Consider the following 24,157-nt stretch of genomic DNA (forward strand, 5'->3'; position numbering starts at 1 on the left):
ATCCTTTGCCGTTGACGTCTTCAGCCTTCGAGAGGTTGCAGGGGAGCGTCCATCTTCACAAAATTGGATTTGGGTAACGCTTATCATTTGGTTCGCATTAGGGAGGGGGATGAATGGAAAACTGCGTTTAACACCCCCAGGGGGCATTTGGAATATTTGATCATGCCTTTCGGGATGTCCAACTCCCCAGCAGTTTTCCTGGCACTGGTCAATGACGTGTTGCGAGATATGATCGATCAGTTCATATATGTCTACCTGGATGACATATTGATTTTTTCTTCTTCTCTCCAGGAACACGTGCAACACGTCCAACGAGTGCTTCAGAGGTTGCTAGAGAATGGGCTTTTTGTCAAGGCGGAGAAATGCGATTTTCATGCACAGTCGTTCCCTTTCCTAGGGTACATCGTTTTGTCTGAGGGAGTGCGGATGGACCCTGAGTAGATCAAGGCTGTGGTAGATTGGCCAAGCCCAGATTCCCGCAAGGCCCTGCAGAGGTTTCTGGGAATCGCCAATTTCTATCTGCGTTTTATTCGCAATTTCAGCCAACTAGTCGCATTTCTGACTGCCTTGACCTCACCCAGAACTACGTTCAGGTGGTCAGACACAGCTGAGGCTGTGTTCTCCAAACTGAAAGGCCGCTTTGTTTCAGCCGTCATCCTTGTCGCCCCTGATTCTTCACGTCAGTTTGTGGTGGAGGTCGACGCGTCAGAGGTGGGAGTAGGCGCAGTGTTGTCCCAACGCTCTTCCATAGATGACAGGATGCATCCCTGCGCGTTTTTATCTCATCGTTTATCCCCAGCCGAGCGTAATTACGACATTGGCAACAGAGAGTTGTTGGCAGTTAAGTTAGCGTTGGAGGAATGGCGCCACTGGTTAGAAGGGTCGGGGGTACCTTTTATCGTCTGGACTGATCACAAGCACCTAGAATACATTAGAACCGCCAAGAGATTGAACTCCAGGCAGGCTCGGTGGGCATTATTTTTCGGTCCCTTTGATTTCTCTCTTTCATACCGTCCGGGTTCCAAGAACATCAAACCCGATTCATTATCTCGTATATTAGATTTTTCCGAACGCCCGTCTACTCCCGAGTGCATTTTGCCCGAAACGCTCGTTTCCACACTCACATGGGAGGTCGAATCGAGGGTCAAGAAGGCCTTAGAAGGGGTAACACCTCCGCCCGGTTGCCTACCGAATCGTTTGTTTGTGCCGGAGGGATTACGGTCTGACGTTATCCAGTGGGGTCATAGCTCCAACGTGGCTTGCCATCCAGGAGTTAATCGTACTAGTTTTTTAGTCAAGCAACGATTTTGGTGGCCACTTATGGCTCGCGACATTCACGATTTTGTTTTGGCTTGCTCGGTTTGTGCCACTGGTAAGACTTCCAATCGACCTCCAGACGGGTTACTTCAGCCGCTGTCGGTTCCTTCGAGACCCTGGTCCCACATCGCTCTAGATTTTATCACCGCCCTCCCGCCCTCTCAGGGTAACACAGTCGTTTTGACTGTAGTGGACCGGTTCTCGAAGGCAGCCCATTTTGTGCCCTTACCCAAATTGCCCTCAGCTAAGGAGACAGCGGTTACGGTCGTAGTTCACGTCTTTCGTTTACATGGCCTTCCGATTGACGTGGTCCCCAGTTCGTGTCCAAATTTTGGCGAGAGTTTTGCAAATTATTGGGGGCGACGGTTAGTTTGTCCCCGGGGTTTCATCCCCAGAGCAATGGCCAAACCGAGAGAGCCAATCAGGATTTGGAGAGAGTGCTGCGATGTTTGGTTTCCAAGAATCCTTCTGCTTGGAGTCAACAACTGTCCATGTTGGAGTACGCTCACAACACGTTGCCAGTGTGGGCTACGGGCCTATCTCCGTTTGAGTGTAGCGTAGGTTACCAGCCACCAATTTTTCCCAGTCTGGAATCCGAGGTCGCGGTTCCCTCCGCTCACGCCTTTGTTCAGAGGTGTCACCGCACTTGGACTAGAGCCCGTGAAAGTCTACTCCAGGTGGGGGCGAGGCTAAGGCCGATCGCCACAGGTCGAAGCCTCCCGTATACGTCGTTGGTCAAAAAGTGTGCCTTTCAACCAAGAACATTCCTCTTCGCACCGTCTCTAATAAACTTGCACCCAAATTTATTGGCCCGTTTACTGTCACCAAGATCATTAGTCCGGTGGCAGTCTGCCTCAAATAACCTCCCGCGTACAGGAGGGTCCATTCCGCCTTTCATGTATCAAAGATCAAGCCCGTGTTTCATTCTCACATTAATCCACCTGTCCAGGTTCCACCCCCACCGCGACTCGTAGATGGGGAGACCACGTATTCGGTTCATCGTATTCTGGACTCTAGGCGGAGGGGACGCGGATTTCAGTACTTGGTGGACTGGGAAGGTTACGGTCCGGAGGAGAGAAGTTGGGTGCCTGCTAGAGACATACTGGATCACTCCCTTATCGATGATTACAATCGACAGGGTAAGGAGTCTGGGAACGCCAGGAGGCATTCTTAGGAGGAGGGGTACTGTCACGGTAGACGCATTCTCTGTTCCTGCTTGTCTCGTGTTTATGTTGTGGTATGAATGCACGTGTGTAGTGGGCGTGAGTTTATGACATCACCTGATCAACTTCAGCTGATCCTCATCCACTTCACCAGCTGCAATCAATCTCACCACTCTATTTATACTTACCGCTGTTCTATCATCCTTGTCAGATCGTTGTTTGATGTCGTCCATGTTGGTGTTCCGGTGTCCAGTTCCTGCCTTGTGTTCCTGTTCCTTGTCTTCGTCGAGTGGTTTCAACTGTCGTCTCACCGTCACCTCTTCACTGCACTTCATCACGGATCCTGACCACCGAAGTCCCTGCGTCACCATCTTCACATCGCCTTGCACTGTTTTCCATAAGACCTTTCATTAAAAGTGTTCACTTGCATTTTGCTTCCTGTCGTTCATGAAAAGATATGACAGTATCTTGAGGACAATATCAGCTTCTTTAGAGAAAATCTACAGTATATATAGCCATAATGACTGTCCTCTTCCTCAGATGCTGCCATGGCAACCCCATGCATTTCTCTAAAAACCAGAAAAAATTTTGTTTCACGCATACAGCCTCATTTAGTTTAATGTGTTTGTCTGCCAAGTCTTAGTCATTCATTCATTCATTCTGGCACGTCTATCACATTTCAAATCAAATTAGAAAAACTTACATTTTGGAAGTCATAAGACTATAAGACTTTCAGTAATTTACATGGACATAAGAAGTAAATTCATGACAAAGGGTTTGTTTCCTATTGTGTGTTGACATATTTCCTATTCAGTTATACTGTAAGTTCAAGTGCTAAGAGGTACTGTACAAAACCTGTGAGATAAAGGAAGACAGAAAATTATATTGTATATGCTACCTTTATTGATGCTTTTGTATATCTTTGATTATTTGGTCATTTCTTTTTTTTAAAGTTGAGCAATGATGACTGTTTATATTTAAGCCACAATGCATACCATGTCCATGCTGTCTTGAGAAGCATAAATACTTCCATGAGGTTTTTCTGAAAGCTTTCAGTGTAAAAGATCTCGGATTTTTACTCAATATGATACAAGATGTGAAGGCTGTTTCTCTAAAACCCGAATATAACCCAAATATGCCACACAAGTTTTGTTTCACTCAACACCATGCTTCCGTACAATTCACTTTATTTCAGGTAAAGTTGAACTAATCCGAAGCAAAAGTTTTATGTGAATAGCATGGTTCAAATTTAAAATCACTACATAATTGCAGCTGAATTGATATTATGAAGAAATTGAATTTAAAACCTTTACATGGTTTTGTATCCTGGAAGGAATTCTGGTAAGTAAATAGCACAGAACTTTTTGTTTAGTGATGTTTGTCTTACCAAACACCACTATTGATTAAGAATTAGTTTAAAAAATGTACTAGCCTATATGAATACTAACAAATATAACAGAAGGAATGTTAGTAAGTAATAAAATAAAAAGATCTGCTTTTGATAAAGCATTAATCATTTAGTATAAGAAATATGTAGTAGGACAAAACCGAAAAAAGGAAAGAAAAAAAAAACCCTGCAGTCTGACCATCAGCAACGCATGAGTCACACCTATGGTTTTAATGATAGCATTTTTACCCCAGAGATGTGTATAACCTTAATGACTGGCAGATGTAGGCATTTCTACTGTAGTAAACAAAGTCAGAACTTGGCAAGATACGATCTTGAAAGATACAGTCATGCTCAGAGTGACCATACGATAGATAGCCAAGACAGATATAAATTATAAACAGGACAGATATAAGTTACAAGATTAAACCGAAACATTCATTTAATATGATTGCACAAGTTACATCTAAATCTGCTTCCTTGGTCATTGTAATCATGACTATTGAAGTATAATTGATGGATTATGTTTTTAAATGTTTAAAATATATATAATTTTAAAAATTTTAAAAATAATAACTACAACACTAGCTCTATAATCATATAAATTAAGAATAGAATCTCAAGATGTCATATAATTTTACATTTTAAATATTTAATGCATTCATGAAAGTAGAAACTATGTTAGGTTAAAACATATCCCGTATAACAGGAACAGGCTTCGTTTTAAATTACTTTACAAAACAAATTATAGGATTACTATTAAAAAAAATCCCTTAATCTGTTTTCATGATCAAATTTTAAGTAATGTAAAAAAATTACTGTATTGTAAACTTAATTTGCTTTAAATTATACTTTTAAGAAACAATTATACATTTCATTGCATTTATGGAGGCTTAAGCAACACTATTGAATTTGGTCATCATGAACCTTCTTAACCGTCGTATCTTTGTGTCTGAAACACAGGCATTTCATTACCTTTGTTCTTGGTCTCCTAATAGAATTCTTGTTTATTTGTCGAGGCAATTTGATGCCGTTATTACAGACTATTAGGAAGAGGCCATTTTAATTAGCTATTAGAATGCTCTGTGAGTGATGTTCCCTATCCCACTCTCCGATGGACGCAGCTGTTCACCATGCCTTGTTCATATCAACAATTTTCTCTTATTTAAACTTACATGTGGCGGACACTGAGAGACCATGGAAGTGGACACAACCAAATATTAACAGATGTGAAGACAAGGGGGGTAAGGGGCCGCATTAAACCTTCATTAGGGAAATCAAACCGTACGTGGGGGTGAACTTTCCTCAAAAATTAGGCCCAAATAAAAATATGAAGAATTATCACTTGGTTTTAATTTCTTTATACTGTAGATGTGTGTTTCACCATATGTAACCCAGGTCATTAACTCGGGTCATGATGTTAATAATTAGTATTTATATCGATACAAAACTAATAGTATGAAAAGAATATGAAGTAAAATGTATTTATACTATTATAAATAATCTCAAGGAAAGAAAAAGTTCCTAAACTGATTTCTGATTGGTGAGGTGAAAGGTTAGCTCCGCCTCTCGAAAAAGTTTTCAGAAGATCGCGTACAAGCAGAGATTGATGAGAGATACGAGAGATTACGAACAACACGAGTGAGAGCAGATGCGATTTGATTGATTTGAGTGAGAACAAACTGTTTAATAGTCCAGCAATAGATTATTAACAAGCGAGAAATAGATTTATGAGGTATTAATTCTTTAGAAAGTTAACGCTTTAAGAGTGGGTTGTGAATCTGAACGCGACGTGAAGAAAACACACTGACGCGATAGGATCAATCTTCAAATATTTTCCTTGAGAAACTTTTTTTTTTTTTTTTTTTGGTTCTCTGATGTATATTTCTCTTTGGTGAGCAATTTCTTTATAAGAAATGTTTTTAGGTAATGTGCATACTGTTTTTGGAATATTAATGTGAAAAATACATTTGAAAAAATGATAAGTGATGTATAAAATGTTTGAAAATGCTGTACTTGTTTTCTAATACAATCTGTGAGTGCATATAGTTATGTTCAAATGTTTGAAAGACGTAGTATTTGTTGAGATTATATATTTTTTTCCTATTGTGAAGTGTGTGCCATGCGGTGCTAGCTTTGTACATAGACTCAAGTGTGTCAGTCAAGCACATGGTGAATAGCATATATGTGTGTCTATATCTAAATAATTGAAACACATTTTGGTAATTTGAAACTGTTTATTGGAATGAGTTACTGATGATTGTTTTGGCTTTGTTTTTGCAAGGCCGTTTTTTTTTTTGTTTCTTGTGTTTTTATTTTTCTCTTTGGTGAGTGTCGGAAAAAGATTGCTGCTGAGATTCCGATTTCTGTCCTGCTGTGGAGTTCCTATTCCTGGTTGGACTGGCGAGCTATCCCGTCTTCTTGTACCTGGAAACGAAGTAAAAAGAGTTGTGAAAGTTGTGAGAAAAGAGTTTTCTGATTGGGTAGGAAAGAACCGCATACATTTTGTTTTTCTCAAGTTTTCCTGGATTTTTTTTTGAAGATTTTTTTTTTCTCTTCATGGACTGAACTGTGATCATTTTTCGTGAACATTCCTACTCAGTAATTTTTTTTTCGGGGAATCTGAAAAAAAAGGGACATTGAACTTGAAATTGAGACACTGTGGTTGAATTTCAAAAATTGACATTGGTAATTTTTGACTCTGTGTTATTGTCATCTATTTGTCTTTTTATTTTGTTTTTCTTTCATTCTCTCAATCCTTCCTTTAAAAAAAAAGAAAGATACAACTCAGGCAAAATACAGAACAAAGAGAAAAAATACACTTACCTCTTCATTAATTAGCTGCATTCCAGTGGTCTGAGTGGTTCATTTGTTTTATTCTTTCTTATTATCATCTTTGCAAATTTTTGCTTCAGCGAGTCGATCTAACTCTTCTGTTTCTGGTCCATAGTTTTGATTTTATAGGATCTAGTAACTGAGCCTTGTGCTACATAAAACTTGGCGAGCCAGACAGGATCAAAATTACAGCAAAGTGTATATATAAAGCAACTTGATAATCACAAATAGACAATAAAGAGTTTAAGAGAAAAGAAAGAAGAAAAAAGTTAAGCATGCTTGCTCAGTAGAATAACAGTTAAAACAGATAGAAATGGAAGTAGTGAAACGTGAAGACATTAACGTCCGGAGAGCAGTCATTGTAAGTGGGTTAACCCTTTCTGACTCAGATTTAGAGATAGAAGACTGCCTGCTAAAATATGGGTCCATCAAACGCAACGTAATCATTGACGATCCCAAGTCAGAGTATCACCACAGTGCTATTGTGGAATTCTCACATGAGTCTGCCATGCACAACTTGGAAGCCTCACTGCCCTTGACTATCAGAAGCACACTAGATTCTAATATTGTATTCCATGTACGCAGCTTGAGGATTGTATATACTTCTGCAACAAGATACAACATTACTGAAGGGTATGTGGAAGAACTGAAGGCTATCACCCGAGACAGCGGAATAACCGTGCAGGAAGTGCTTCATTGTGAGCTGCAAAAGATCTCCGCTCTGATGTTTCCAGAAAATGAATCCACGAGACCTGAGCAAATGTTTGCTTCAGCGAGTCGATCTAACTCTTCTGTTTCTGTTCCATAGTTTTGATTTTATAGCATCTAGTAACTGAGCCGTGTGCTACCATTAACAGGGAGCAGTAAACGAAACACATTTGGTAAACAAATTCAGCACTATTTTGGAAAGATAGGTGAAGAATGTGGAAAACCCTGTATCTAAAAAGAGATGAAGATGTAATGTATGAGATAAAAAGAAACAAAAGCACAAACACACATTCAAATAATTTTCTGGGAAGGCTGTCAATCGTACACAAAAAATAAAATGAATTCACACAGGTTTGGAATGACATGAACATTCTGTCATGTACTCATCTTCATTTTTGGGCGATCTATCCTTTTAAGCATTCCTAATCTCATTACTTTTTAAAAGAAATAAATGAGATGAATCTTATTTGAGATGTTTCTTTCCTGTTATGCCACAAACGGCAGATGAACAGAGACACTGTGGTGTGTTTTACATGCTGATCTTATGATCTATGTCACAGACACAAGCAGGTTTTTCTTCTCTGACACTTACGAGAGATTTATGAAATTACATCATGTGATGCACGTTTAACTTGAAGGATGCTGATCCAAATCCACACAACGTAAAAAATGGTCAGAGAAAACCGCATAAGCACATGAGTGTGTAGACTGTTTCTATGACCGTTATGTCTACTGTTAGGCACATTTTACTGATTTGATTTGTCATGTGAGGAAAATATTTGGTCACACTTTAGTTTAGGGTCCAGTTCTCACTATTAACTAACTATTGACTATGACTTTTGCCTCAGTAAACTTCTAATTATTGCTTGTTTATAGTAAGGTAATTGTTAAGTTTAAATTTCCCACAGCACGTAAAGGTAGTTTTTTTTTTTTTTTGAACAATGGAAGACAGTGGTCGCCAAAACAATCTGATTACCAACATTTAATATGTGCTCAATAAGTACTAATAACCTAGTAATATGCATGCTAATAAGCAACTAGTTAATAGTGAGGATTGGACCCTGAACTAAACTGTTTCCAAACATTTAGTAATCAACATGTTTAAAGGTTTTAGGGAAGATAAAAAGTTAGGCTTTTCTGTCTATTTACACATAATAAGCAACATTTTAAGTATCACAATTTTCCCTTTAAAGATGGAATTCCTCTATCCGTCACATTGTGGTTGAAAGGAAGAAGAAATTTAATTTCCAGACACACGGAGCCGGCAGAGGAGAAGAGCGTGGTGGAGCCAGGGATGGAGACACAGGGCCTATTCAAATACACACACTTGCAGTATTGGCCACTTGAGAGCGTGTGCACTCAACAGGAAGTAAGTGCGCATGACTGTCCCGGGTCTTAAAAACGCCAAAGGTCAGTGCCCTTATCGCACACTAAACCCACACAACCTCGAACTTTTCTTTTGAATCACAAGGAACACAAGAGCACTGGGAAACTCTGAGAACATAAACAAGCACTACTCATACGAGATCAGACACGAGGGAACTCAAACACAGATCTATAACAAGACACAGGTGGGACTTCATCAGTAACTAGAATCAAACAAGGTGTCCAACCTCAAGGTGTTGTACCGAAGTTATCTTAAATACGAGTTTCCTATAGTTAAAAACTGCACATGAACGCCCTCTCATGTCATATTTACCACTGGGAAGATCTGGGATCATTTTGATACCCAAGTTCCCAATGTTGAGCGGATGTAAGCTTTAAACAGGGAGGTATTTTGTGTGTATTTTTATTCGTTTTTCCACAACAGCTACATCGCCTTGTCTTGCCGATAAAGAAGGGCATATTTACATATATGAATAATCATTTAAAGTGTATTTTATGTTTTATACTCTGAGAAAATAGCCTGTATTTGACTGAAATACCAGAATTGTCAGTAAGAGAGATGATGTTTTTTATATGGTTGTCAAAAAAGCCTGGTGTCCTCCATGAGTCCTGTTCTTTCTGACAGCAAAGCGATTGAATGCGACTAATACCGTAATCATGACTTTAGATATGGGAAGTACTTGTGGTCAGCATCAGTCTCAGTTTTATTTATTTTTTGTCTATAAAATGGAGGACAGTGGTCACCAAAACAATCTGATTACCAACGTTCATCAAATTATCTCATTTTGTGTTCTGCAGAATATAGAAAGTGATGAGTAAATGATGACAGAATTTGAGAACTCTTTAAGGCAACAGAATGATATTTTCAGATCTGATGAAGAATAATTTAATTGCGAAATGCACTAAATAAATAATTTAGGAGGTAAATTGAACCTCTTGTTAATCTTCATTATGAAAATTGTCATGATTTTTAAATGCAAGCAAATCGCACACACACACACACACACACACACACACACACACACACACACACACACACACACACACACACACACACACACACACACACACACACACACACACACACACACACACACACACACACACACACAAATGTAGGAGGGTAATCTTTGACCTGTATGAATTAAGAATGCTTTACAAAATCCAAACTCTTTTCTGAATTTGAATATCTATGAATATCTCACTTACTAGTCCAGAAACAATTTCTTAGAAATCTTAGATTATGCAATTTTTTGTACGCATTATATTATTAGCGCACCTTTTATGGTTGGTATATCTCAATAACATATAACAAATAGATTCAAATTTTAATGTCAAAAATATTTTTTTTGAAATGATCTGAAAACAATTTAATGAGCTTTTGTCATGCTTTATGGCAACATCTGTTTTAATGTCCTCGCATCCACTTATAGCCTCAGGTGTTCGCCATCAAATTCATATATGTTTGGATTTCCAGACCTCTCTCCCTCTTCTCATAATGTTCTTCAAAGTATCGCTTTCTTTATCTTCTCAAAAATGGACATTCAGCTGCCCGGTAAAAAATTTTTTTTAACAGCCACTTTTGAATGCACTCTTCTCTTCTCTCCTCTCTTCACTCCTCTTCTCTTCTCTCCTCTCTTCACTCCTCTTCTCTTCTCTCCTCTCCTCTCCTCTCTTCTCTTCACTCCTCTTCTCTTCTCTCCTCTCTTCACTCCTCTTCTCTTCTCTCCTCTCTTCACTCCTCTTCTCTTCTCTCCTCTCTTCACTCCTCTTCTCTTCTCTCTTCTCTCTTCACTCCTCTTCTCTTCTCTCCTCTCTTCACTCCTCTTCTCTCCTCTCTTCACTCCTCTTCTCTCCTCTCTTCACTCCTCTTCTCTCCTCTCTTCACTCCTCTTCTCTTCTCTCCTCTCTTCACTCCTCTTCTCTTCTCTCCTCTCTTCACTCCTCTTCTCTTCTCTCCTCTCTTCACTCCTCTTCTCTTCTCTTCTCTCCTCTCCTCTCCTCTCTTCTCTTCACTCCTCTTCTCTTCTCTTCTCTTCTCTTCTCTCATCTCCTCTCCTCTCCTCTCTTCTCTTCACTTCTCTTCTCTTCTCTTCTCTTCTCTTCTCTTCTCTTCTCTCCTCTCCTCTCCTCTCCTCTCCTCTCTTCTCTTCACTCCTCTTCTCTTCTCTTCTCTTCTCTTCTCTTCTCTTCTCTCCTCTTCTCTTTTCTTCTCTTCTCTTCTCTTCTCTTCTCTCCTCTTCTCCTCTCCTCTCCTCTCCTCTGCTCTTCTGAGCACAGAGATCTGATTTAATCTTTACTGACTCATTAAACACAAATCGCTTTAAAATTAAATTTAAAAATTCAAATACACAGCTGGTGGTTGAAGCATACTAAATTAGCATAATATCCACCCATGAAGTTCAACTACGTGAATTAACAGAATGAAATAATTAATGGATGACTCCGATTAAGGCCATGTTTGCAATCTAGTTTGTCGAGCAGGTGTGGTCTCAATGTAGCCTGTGTGTATCAAGCATTGCTGAACCAACAGTGTTGAATTGGAAACTCAATGTGCGAGGGGTCCCTCTGCATTCCTACACTTTTACTCTTTTCTTTCTGTCTCAGCAGGGAGCGCGCTGGCCCTGTATCGTGCAGGTTAGCATCCTTGCCTGGGCAGGCAGGGCAACCATGTGTGACAGAGAGCCACTCATTAAATAATGTAGAATGGAGAGTTCATCTAAGGCGCTGTCATAGCGTGTTACATAGATGAGTGCTTTGTGTGCTATACTGCTGCCATACCACATTCCCTCCAATTGCTTCCAGTTTTGTTCAGAAAAAAAGAGGACAGCTAACATATGCTACATTTAACAGAATATTCTTGTCAATGAAACACTCTCCCCACTCTCATTCTCATTATTGTAATGTGAAAAACTAATATATCTTTTTCTTTGTAAAGTAAATTTAAAGGTACAATATGCAAGGATTTTTCGCCACCAGGGGCGAAACCTCGTACAATAACAAAGGCGTATAATGATGACGTATATTCCACATTAAGCTGAATTATGAATCTTGTCGTCAAGCTGATGTATCTTTTATGGATGAGTGAATACATTGATTTTTTTAACATGACTGTGGTGTGAAGCAGGGCGCGATTGCTAGACGTATACCAGCGCCACACGCAACGCGAGTCCCGTGGATATAAAAGAATAAGGACATTTCATTCTACCGAATTAATGAATTAATACTCACACAGGTCAGTTTATTAGATGAATCAAACTTGAGGTAACGCAGCGCTGTTTCACTTGCTCTAACAGTTACACGATCACACTAAACGGCATTTGAGTGTGTTGAATGTTGTTAGTTAGGTTGTGTGTTGGCTGTATGAGACTAAGTATGTTAAGCTAGATCAACATTAGAATAACATACAGATCATATTCTAACATTTCATCATGTTGAACTAAATAACATTGCTCAACCTTGATAACATTTGTTTTATGTACATTTGCTCACCTGTCTAAAAGAACATGCAACACATCGCGTCTCTGTCAAGTCGAAGTTTGTCGCGGACGTGGAGCTCTCGGCATCTCGAAAGATGTTGATCTTCGTTTTAGTCCTCTTTTTGTCTCAAAGTCTGCTTGCCATGATCCAAAATGTTTGAACAAAACAACAACAGCGTGAGCGTCCTGCTAGGCATAACGGCAATAACCCGGTTGTCCACGTCTGTCGCCATGGTTACTAACACAGTGCGAGCGCAAACCTGGCGGAAACCAAGGGTAACGCGGATATGACGCCATTGACTGGAGACTCCTCACCCCTCCTCACACGTCCCGTTTCCTTGGTTAAAATCGCAATTTTCTCACGATTTACAAATTGTTTGAAACATTTGGGATATTGCAGAGGTGTCAATTCCAGGGGTCAGAAAGTAAAAGTCCTGCCATATGTTTATTCCACCCATTAAATCAGCCAGCTGATTTCACTAATTAGTTCTATCTCCTGGCTGAAAAACTGTGCTAATTAGCAAATCCAGGTGATTGGAACAAAATACTGAGGAGGAATTTTACTTTCTGAACCTGGACTTGACACCTCTGGGATATTGTAAGTAATCAACTAAACAAAATAAATAACATTGGCCTAGTGGTTTTTGGATATTTTACTGCTAAAATCCTACATATTGTACCTTTAACTGTCATGCAGTAAAACATCACTGTATCACAATAAAGAGAATTAAAATCAATGAAATAAGACCTAGTTTTCTTTATATAATGTAATTTCTTATTAATTAAAAATGCAATATAATATACCTTATTTTAAAAATACATGATTATATTTAAATACTTTTTAATATTTAACTTCTTTACTAATTTGCTTCCACATTGAAGAGTTCTGTGTTGTGGTTTGACTCCATTTAGTATTTCATTTCATCGGAATGAGAGAAGGTTTGATTGTTGAATAGATGGTTAGATCAAATGTATATCCCGGATAAAATGCTAACCATAAAGTAACGCTTCAAACATTCATAAGAGATGTCAAGAGGCCTGCAGCGACATTTAAAGAGTTCCAGCTCTTTCTGGCAAGCCTCATGTACTTTAACACATTTATGCTTTTATATTTCTATAAAAAATAATTTATTTTTGTTTTCAGAGATACTGGGTATAAAGCATTTAATCTGCATTGTGAATGTTAACTGAACTGTAAATGTGTAGATTACGAATATTCTAATATGTTACTGAAATGCCTTTCGATGATTCTGAAATATCAAACACTAGAATGTGGCACATTTGCATCAGCTGGTGAATGTCTTAAAGCAGTTCACTTTATCTGGCCCAAAACATACGCAAGTAAGTGAATACAAACCCCTGTGTCTATTTTGTGCATATAGTTCACATTTAATTATTTGGCGGATGCCTTCATCCAAAGCAAATCTGAGTCTTTACTGGTTAATTACCGGTAAATTCCGGGTAACAGATCATGTGTGAAAAGGACCTTGTCAAAAATGCCAGCCCCGATATCACGGCAATTTCGTACAAATTTTACGAGGTGGCTAATTTGTACGAATTCATACGACCTCACTCGTACGAATTAGTACGATTTTTGCTAAATCGTACATATTTTATGAGTTGCCCAATTCATATGAATTTGTATGAATGACCTACGCCCCTAAACCTACCCATCACGTGGGTTTAGACAAATCGTACAAATTCATACAAATTAGCCACTTTTTAATCACTCTTACAAATTCGTACGAATTGGTCATGAGATAGCGTTGAAAATGCCGGTAAATTGGATCCGGCAATTTACCAGTAAGGGAAGTTGTAACATTACAAGTAAATTACCTGTATGCGCTGTGTGAACGCGGAATGAAGATTAGTATTTTGCATGTAGAAGTCAGAACGCGCTGACGTAAGAAGTCATTTGGGCCAATCAGAAGCCACTGAAAGAGCAACGGCTCTGGATCATTCAGAAAATTATGTCGCAGATTACGCGTTTACTCAGCACTGTTAACAAATGTCTTCATATTGCAGTGATACTGAAAATAAAGCACTTCTCCTCGTCTTATAAGAGATTTATAAGAGATTTGTCAAAAACTTAGAGGAACAGTTATCAATACTGTCATGTATTATAAAATAACTAGCCTTCTTCAGGAACAAGTCATAAACTTCCGGTTAAAGACATCATCACAGAGTTTACCGGTATTTTGGAACTAATGTGTGAATGGTCTTTTACCAGTAAAAAGACAGAACGCCTTTGCTTATGTGAACATTTTTGAATTTACAGGTAAATTCGTTCTGGCAATTTTACGGTAATTTACCGTGATTTCTGTGTGAAAGGGGCAAATGTAAACAGCCAGGGCAAAAAAAAAAATCTGATATGGTCAAAAGATCAGATCTGTGCATTAAGACTTGCAGTGTAAACACAGCCTTAGTGTCTTCATGTAAGTCTTCTCTTTTCACTGTCAGGGTGGGGTAAGAGTTTGAAGAGAGTCTTGCTGAGCAGGTTATTTAAAGTTAATTAAACTGACCTGTTAACAGCTATGCGGAAAAAATAACGCATTATTTTTAATGTATCAATCACGTGTCTGAAACAGTAAAGCATGAGTTGTGTTTCATATACAAGACGAAAATAAAACGAGATGAGGTATGAGACGAAGAACAAATCAAGTTTTTTTTTTTCCGAAATGCCTCTTTGGTATTGTCTGAACAGGCATTTGATAATGATGCTATAATTAATGTAGTGACGGTTGATAATTCTATCTGGTGTTTTTTTATTGAAAGTACCCTCTCACAAGCCTGCACATGTCCCTGGGATTACCCTCACCTCTGAGACGGTATCGTTACCGTCTATCACATCCCATTTCAAAGGAAATATTTAAAGGAAGAGTTCGCCTAAAGTAGATATAAAGTGACCAAACTGTCACAAGGTTTTCATTTGGGTGTCTGCAAACAGCAATGATGTGTTTTGTGGGCGGAGCCTACCTGGAGGCAGAAAACGTCTTGGTTACTAATGTAACCCTCGTTCCCTAAAGGAGGGAACAGGAGACGTCACGTCGAACGTGAGCGACTGAAAGGGAATGACAGTTCTGCAGTGGCAGTCTATGAAAGCCACGGAACGAAAGAGTAAAAAAGGTAGTGATTTCAAGTTTATATTTCATTATTCTGACTTTTTTCTCCCCGCGCAATTCCAAGTTTATATTTCGCAATTCTGAGAAGAAAAATAAGAATTGTGAGATATAAACTCGACATTTTGCCTTTTTTTCCTCAGAATATTGAATGTATATCCTGCAATTCTCACTTTACTTCTCAGAAACATATGAACTTACAATTGCAAGTTATAAAGTATCATTTGGGATATATAAACTCGCAATTGCAAGAAAAAAGTCAGAATTGTGAAATAAAAATGTTATAGGTTTAAATATACTTTCATGCTGTACCTGTAGGGCTAACACATTACGTTCCATATGAACTGCAAATGTGAATACTGTATTATATAGACCTATTGTTTACATCAAATTTATGGTGTAAAAGTAGGGTAATCGTCGCAGGTTTCATCAGTCCAGTCTGTCCGTTTAATGGCTTGCAACCATAAACGTCTGCGTTTAGCTTCAAATGGCGTCTTCAACCACAGTATTCTGTAAAAATGAAGACCATCTTTTTTTTGCATTCCGATTCTGATATCCAAAGGCACAACAAGTCATGTGTTCTCTGATTCAGTGGATATTTCACGTATTCCTCCACTTGTTTTTTCTATTTGCATGTGTTTTCTTCAGTTGCAGCGCATTGACCTCTCTCCGCCACGGTACAAATGTGCCACAGTTTTCTTATTTATTTTTGTTTTTTAAAAATTTTATCACAAAAATCAGCTGTTTGAAACAAGGGTGTGTATTTATATCCACTGTATAAAAATGATAGTAGCCTATAAGTATATATTTTTTTATTTAATTTAATTATAATTAATGGTGAAATATGTGTTGGTGTAACACTGCAGGACTGAATAAATGAATATGTAAACACAATCATTGCAAACTGAATTAACTGTAGGAGATAAAAACTTTTACAAAACCTAAAATTCTCTTATTTCCTTCTTGTTGGGTTGATTCTACATTTTCAAGGATCTAGAAGGATTTGCAACACTTTCAAGGATCTAGAAGAAATTGCTCAATTAGAAATAGAAACAGTGAGTCATTGCCATTAGGTTAAGGTTTTGCTGGTTAGCAAATCACACCATTAGACCATCCTGATGATTTCAAAATTATTTGGATGGAGAAATTGTCTCCATTGATGGCCAAAAGTAGATGCATAATCTGACCAAGTAAAACATTTTTGCAATTAAAATATTTATCTCTAATATTTTATAATATTAGTGTAATTGTTTTACTGTAGTCACAAATTAGTTTATTGAGGGCTCTTAAAATCATGGACTTTTTATATTTCCACATCCACGTCCAACTTTTAATATCTCGTAACATATCAAATATCAAGGTTAGTGGTAGATCAAAATGTTTTTCATTGGCCGTAAAACTTATTTTTACTTATTACAATTGGTCCACCTTAAATTTTAATTTGACTATTTGGTTATATCCTTAATGAAAGCACATTTATTAAACCAAAACCCAAAAAACACGTGGGAGTATTGGTTGAAAACAGGCAGGACAAAGCAACTCAAAAATAAACTCAATTAAAACATTTAAAGCTTACCGTATTGTTCTATCAAATTGGCTATAATTATGCTTAACAAATATGATCCTTTAATGTCACGCAAAACAAACAAACAAACAGGTAATAGGTTAGGGCCTATAAAATGACTTGTGGGGTATAGCCCTTGTGATTGATAATTTCCAATTATTCGTTATTTGCTAATTAGCAAATGGCTGTTACGCAAGGCTACTTTCAGCAGATTCACTGCAAAAACAGTCCCTCTGGAGCAATCTTGGTTGGTTAAGTGCCTTGCTTATAGCACAATAATGACAGGGTTTGAATCTAGGACATTTAGCTAACACCATTTGTCACAATAGTTAACAGGAGTGGCAAGTGGTGCCTCCTCAAAAACTTAAATGAGAAAATATTCCACAGAACAAAAATTAAACAAAGCAAATATTATGATATATGACATTAAAAAGTGTATTAAAAAGAGGCCGGCGGTGAAAGTTATAGCAGGAGGCAGCGTCTCTCTTGCTTTTCCTGAGTTTTATCATTTATCCCCCACAAAACTCACGGTACACTGAGAAGGAACTCACAAACCGTGACTTTGGTGGCAGATAAAGGAGAATGAATGGAGAAATGTCACGTGAGAGGAGGCAGCGCTATGATTGGCTGTTCCAGAGGTGGAAAGTAACGAATTACATTTACTCGCGTCACGTAATTGAGTCGTTTTTTTGTGTACTTCTACTTTTTTAAGTAGTTTTTAAAATCTGTAATTTTACTTTTACTTAAGTACGTTTTGTTTGAAGTATTGTACTTACGCAGATGTCATGTAGGCTAAAAAACGCAAAATGATGGATGGATGAATACATGGAAAGTAGAACTGTGCAATAATTCAAATCGCGACATGGTCTGTCAATATTTAAGCGCAAAAATACTGCTATGTAAATATATAACCTGCTTGTTCTGCGTTTCTGTGTGAATCGGTGTGAATGAGCTGCTCCGCTTGGTCCAGGTTACTACATAGGCTACTCAAGTACATGCTGTTTTCAGCGTCTCACGAACAATTTGAGGACATGAATACATGAACATTTCCAGAGCTGCTCTGAGAGAACACCTAATTTTCACCATTTTATTTGAGAAAAACCATTGTCAAATACACTTTGAAACAGGTCTTCACTACAACCCGTCAAAATAAAAGTTTGGTTTAACTAGGAGAAATTATGACAGAAATGTATTATTGTAGGCATACAATAGAACATACTCCTCAAAATAATAATAATAACAACAATAATAATATAATTTATTTAAACATTATTTAAGGAATATATTTTTTGTCCATTGTTTAATTTAGTAAATCTGTTTTTGCAACTCGTCCCCAAAAAAGGATAATATATTTGGATTAAATCATAAAAAGAAACATTAATTTTCTGAATAAAATACATTTCATAGGACTATATTATTCTTAAACATTTTAATAAATTATTAATGTTAAAAATAAGTTGTTAATCTAATTCATTATCAATTATTGAATTTAATTGATTCGTTTTATTGACATTTTAATAAACAAAACAAACAAATGGTTTCAAGTTTGTTATAATAAAAGCATTCGTTCAACCCCCAAAAAACCTGTTTTCTTTCATTTAATTGTCATTTTAACTGATGATAATAATAATAACCATAATTTAATAATAACGTTTATTTATTTAATAATTTATTAATACTGTAAACTGTGATATTTTCGGAGATGTTATCATACAGTGAAAATCTCATACCATTACAACCCTACACGGGCGAGCCCCTCAAACCCAACCCACTGTTCACCCACCCCACCCGCTGTTCACCCACCCCACCCACTGTTCACCCACCCCACCCCACCCCACCCCGCTGTTCACCCACCCCACCCACTGTTCACCCACCCCACCCACTGTTCACCCACCCCACCCACTGTTCACCCACCCCACCCCACCCCACCCCGCTGTTCACCCACCCCACCCCACCCCGCTGTTCACCCACCCCACCCCACTGTTCACCCACCCCACCCCACTGTTCACCCACCCCACCCCACTGTTCACCCACCCCACCCACTGTTCACCCACCCCACCCACTGTTCACCCACCCCACCCACTGTTCACCCACCCCACCCACTGTTCTTTGAACCCCACCCACTGAATGCCTTTCATCCGCTAGGCCAGGGGTAGGCAAGTTCGGTCCTACAGAGCCGCTGTCCTGCAGAGTTTGGCTCCAACACTGAAAAAAGACCTCACCTGCCTATAGTTTTAGTAATCCTGAAGATATTGATTAGCTTGTTCAGGTGTGTTTGATTAGGGTTGGACCTAAATTCTGCAGGACAGCGGCTCTCTAGGACCGAACTTGCCTACCCCTGCGCTAGGCCTATAGTCGGCTGGAACTTTTGCAGTTACGGCTTTTTGTCAATCTGTCGGAATCAAGTTTAAGACCAGGTCGAGAGGTTGCAGAGAACGACGGAGGTATAAACCCGTGTTACACTCAGTGATCATGGGGAATGTCCACTCTTTGGTTAAAAAAAAGTGCATGAATTGACGGCTCTTGTTCAATACGATTGCCTTTATCAGTGCAGCCTACTGTGTATCAAGGAGACTTGGCTGTTGGATGGGATACCAGAGTCCCATGTAAAAATAGAAGGATTCTCACTGCATAGAATGGATAGAGACTCAGAGAGGACTGGTGAAAAAAAATAAAAACTGGGAGGAGGTGTATGCCTCTACGTGAATGATCAATTGTGTCATCCTGGTCATGTCACGGTAAAAAGGCCAATTTGTAACCAGAACATTGAGCTGCTTGCTGTAAGTTGCCGACCTTATTTGCCAAGAGAGTTTTCTCATGTTATTGTACAAGTGGTCTACATTCCTTCATTGGGCAATGGAAGGTTGGCCAAAGAAACAATTGTGAGAGTGTAACAGGGACTATGGTCATCCAACATAGAACATAGAAGTAAAGAACCAAATTACAAAACAAAACAAAGAAACAATTAAGATAACGCTTACAGGCCCCATGAAGATTTTTTTTAAAAAGTTTATTTCAAATTAATGTAAAAAAAAAAAAACATCCGACAAGAAAATTAAAATCAAATAGACAAATCAAAGTGATAAGAATAACACAAAAAACAATTAACAATAGTTACAGCCATAGACTTTTTAACTCTTGTCATTGTCCATTACATATTGGAAAAGGAGTGGGAAGAAAAAAAAAACCTTTTTAATCCCACCCCCTATCCACAAATCAGAAGCTTACACATAATCGACCCGCGTTACAAATATTCACACATCTAATTTGTTTTACCCCATAGCAATTCAAAATGTACATCAATTATTTAAATCAAATTTTTTTTTTTTAGCTTTTAGAATGAATAAATGAATGAATTTATAAATGAATAAGCCTTAAGGTTAAGAATAAGCTGGTGTGTTCCAAAACAATACCAAAATTCACATTTAGATATAAGAATGCTTATATAAGCATTCAGAACTTACAGTCTCTCACTTCTGCTAAAATGGATCACGGATTTTTATAACATCACCGCGGAGTTAAGCTTCTCATCACATCTTCTGTCCAATCAAATGCTCTCTAGAATCTAAAGCTCCGCCCCCTTTGCTATAAATACCACCTGGCCAAAGCGACTGTTGACATGTCAAGGAGCAATATGTGTTGGAGATGTGTGATCGGTTGCTCAAACGCTCGAGTTTTATTCCGTTTCCCAAATGTACTTAGGTTAAGAATGAAATGGCTAGAATTTATTCACACCTCTACAATTGAATCCAACGTATCATCAGCGCTCGGATTCGTTTCCATGGTGCTGTCAAGTACGACTTGCAGTCTGTGAGGTAAACTAAACACTATTGGCTATTTGAGAAGGGGGAGGAGCCATTCAATATGTCCCGCCTCAATTTCCTGTTTCAGTGGAAATTACCTCAACGCATCATACAAAGCTGCTTGTTCCAAGGCACTTCAGTGGGCATTTAATACATAAAGAAAAGCAAAGCATTGGCTACAGGTCCAACAAACACCCTTTTTTCCATAGCCACCGGTTTGGGCCTCTCTTTATAGATGAGGCTCCTCCCCCCACATTCAAACAGTCCAATCACAACCCTCTGTCATTATAATAGTCTAAGTTTAACAGGGCGATTAGGATAATTGCTTCATCATTCTACAAACATTAATAAAAGCATATTATTTAACATGCTCTACATCAACCATAAAAACCCACATGCATTTGAAAACACGCATTCAATGCAATAACATTCTTAACTCAACTCCTTAGGACAATGTATATACCTGGCTTTCTGTTCACGGGCCGCTCCTATTAGAAAGCTCAGAGGAAAAGATAAGACAAAGAAATTCACCATGATCACAAAGCATTGATTGTCTAATTCCATTTCATGTTTTCTTATTTGCAGAAACCAAGACACAGAATACCAAACACTAGACACACTGGAATTGTCAGGTGTGGGGGTGGTGAAAGGAGCGAGGACTCAGGTGCAGAGTTGATGGGCTTTTAATGATAATAAAATAAAACAGACAACAAAAACTACCCCGAGGGGGATGACTTGGACTTGGACTTGGACTTGGACTTGGACTTGGACTTGGACTTGGACTTGGACTTGACTACACAGCAGGGAAATACACAGTGTACAAACCAGCACAGGACTGAAAACACAAGGAGAATAAATAGGGAAGCAAACAAAAAAGGGTAACGAGGGAGGACAGGTGAGGCAAATGAATCAATAATCAGGTAACAAGATGCCAATCGACAGGAGAGCACAATGGCACAAGGAAACACACATGACAAGCCATGTGCTCACACCAAACATGACTAAAACAAGCACATAGCCAGTAAAACAAATCACGAGTCATGTGCTCACACAAAACAAGACATGAACACTCACCCAATGAGAACACTCATAAGCCACGTTTTCACACTAAACATGACAACATGAAAGCACAGCCAGTGATAAACACAAGCTGCATGCAACACAGCACAAGACGAAACATGACATAAAAACACACAGACAAGACAAAACAGGAGTGTCACGGCTCAGTCACAAAACCAAGAAATAAACTTGACAGAAGTGACAGAAACCTGACAGGAATGTGCACCTTCCATGTGACTTTGATTTGTGGAATAATAACAATGAATAAACTTTGTGTCTCAAAAGGTGCGTCCAATTGCGCGTACTTATGCACTATTCTATGCCGATTTGTAGTATACATAGTATAAAGAGTAATGTTCACACTGAAAATTGCAAAAAAAAGAAAAAAGTGCTTTATATACCCAGATGATGCACTTAATTAGCCTAAAAAACGAATTGTGGAATGTTGGACACTTCATGCAATCCATTGACGCAGCTTTCATTACACAGCGGAGGGGGAGGGGCTTACATTCTCAAATGTTCAATGACAAAATAACCTTACACAATTCATACATTACACCGTTAAGTACATAGTGTACTAAACTCTTCTATATCACATTGACCCTAAAGTGTGCATCTATCTAATTTGTTTTCACATAAACAATCATATGTATTATTCACATAACAATTTAGCTGGCCGACATGAACACAATGGTTGGTGATCTCACTAAAGCAGCAGCTCATTGAGTTCTGAATCGACTTGGAGTCTGTGCAACAATTAACTTAATGAAGAGCGGACGCATTAGGAAGTCACACTTAGTGCTCAAGTAACACTGATGCCTTGAATATTCATGTGTTGGCAGCTCACAGATTCATAATGCCTCGCGCCGCTGAATACCAATAGCTGCATTTCCCGCCAAACGCAATATCTGCCTGTGCACGATCACACTCTAATCGTGCTCATTGAGTTCATTATTTTTGGTTCGTTCTCCTCTCAGACATAACATCTGCCATTTTGAAAGGCACAAAGCAAGCCATATTTTTTCCTAAAACAAGTCACAAGACAAGAGACAACAAGAGTTTAATGTCTACCCAGAGGAAATTGGTATTGCTTAGATCAGGGGGTTTTAAACTTTTTGATGTCAACCCTGTTGAAAACAGAATAATAATAACAAAACCAGCCTATTTTAGCACAGTTTGAGACATATCAGTTTTGAGAGATCACCAAAGGAGTTTATGTTTAAGAGAAGCAGTCCTGCTGGATAAAACACAAACAAAAACAGCTAAAACCAGCATAAGACGGTTGGCTTGTCTTAGCTGGTTTAAGATGGCCAGGCTGGGTTTCACCTGGTTGGTCAGCTATTCTCCCAGCCTGAGCATCTAAAAAAGTGCCCAAACCCTGCTAAACCAGCTAAGACCAGCCAACCAGTTTAGGCTGTGTTCTCCAAGCGGCGATGATACTTAATTAGAAGAAGTCTCCATTGGCTCTCATATTCATTATTAGTATTTAGGAGAAACAATTGAGATATTACAAAGATCTCCCTTTTTGTGTGTGTAGCTAATTAAACCATGGTAATAGCATTATTAAAAATAATAATGCAAAAGTCACAGCTGGATTAGACCTATATGTAAATCCGAATTTTGCACAACAACAACAACAACAACAGCACAGGATCAAGGAGTATTTTAAAAGTATTTTTTTGTTGTTGATAGAGTTAGCATATATGCTCTCAGGGCTAATGCAATAAACAACGTTACATGGGGGGAAAAAATGCTAACACTTAATTTACTATTATATGTAGTCAAACTTATTCTTCTTTAAATTATTGAGCTAGTATTAGTATCTTCAAACAGCATTAAGCTTGAAACGATAGCATGCTAATTAGTCATAAAAAGTAGCCTATAGTGTAATGGAGGATCGTTAAATCCAGAGTATTCCAGAAATCTAGTCTCTTTGAGCTATTGAAGTTCAGGGTCCCAAATCTGGAAAACCCAAATTAGTGGCGCCACCAACAGGAGAACCTGAGAAATTCTTTCTTTTGTACATTTGTACAAACACAATAACTGACTAATTTAAAATATAATGCAAAATTATCCACAAAACATGTTAAAACTCAACAGATATCATTGTCATTCACAAAGCTCTACAACTTCCCTGCATATTAATATCAGCAAATCTGATAAATATTTCAGATACTAAGATAATAGTACCCTAGTTCAGTCAATCAACCAAGTTAAAATGCATTCAGCATATTTCCCCCTAAAACTGAAGAAAGCGCTATGCTGTGTGAACTTAGTCTAACAAGATGTGATGTCTGTTGAATGAAGTTATTATAGTCCAATTATAATACCATTTAT

At 38.3% G+C, this 24,157-nt stretch overlaps 1 protein-coding gene and 1 long non-coding RNA gene across 2 annotated transcripts in view; one reads left to right on the plus strand and one right to left on the minus strand.

Moving 5' to 3' along the window:
* LOC143703835 (rho GTPase-activating protein 26-like) overlaps positions 1-24,157 on the plus strand; it is a 494,068-nt gene that overhangs the window by 245,595 nt on the left and 224,316 nt on the right. The window lies entirely within an intron of this gene.
* LOC143757622 (uncharacterized) lies at positions 6,178-6,399 on the minus strand. Its single transcript, XR_013210695.1, has 2 exons — positions 6,370-6,399; positions 6,178-6,294 (listed from the first exon to the last, which is right to left on the minus strand). It is a non-coding gene; the product is annotated as an uncharacterized LOC143757622 (long non-coding RNA).

The sequence above is a fragment of the Siphateles boraxobius genome, unplaced genomic scaffold (genome assembly GCF_051911475.1).
Source record: "Siphateles boraxobius isolate OS27281-9 unplaced genomic scaffold, OSU_SipBor_1 11, whole genome shotgun sequence".
Classification (NCBI taxonomy): domain Eukaryota; kingdom Metazoa; phylum Chordata; class Actinopteri; order Cypriniformes; family Leuciscidae; genus Siphateles; species Siphateles boraxobius.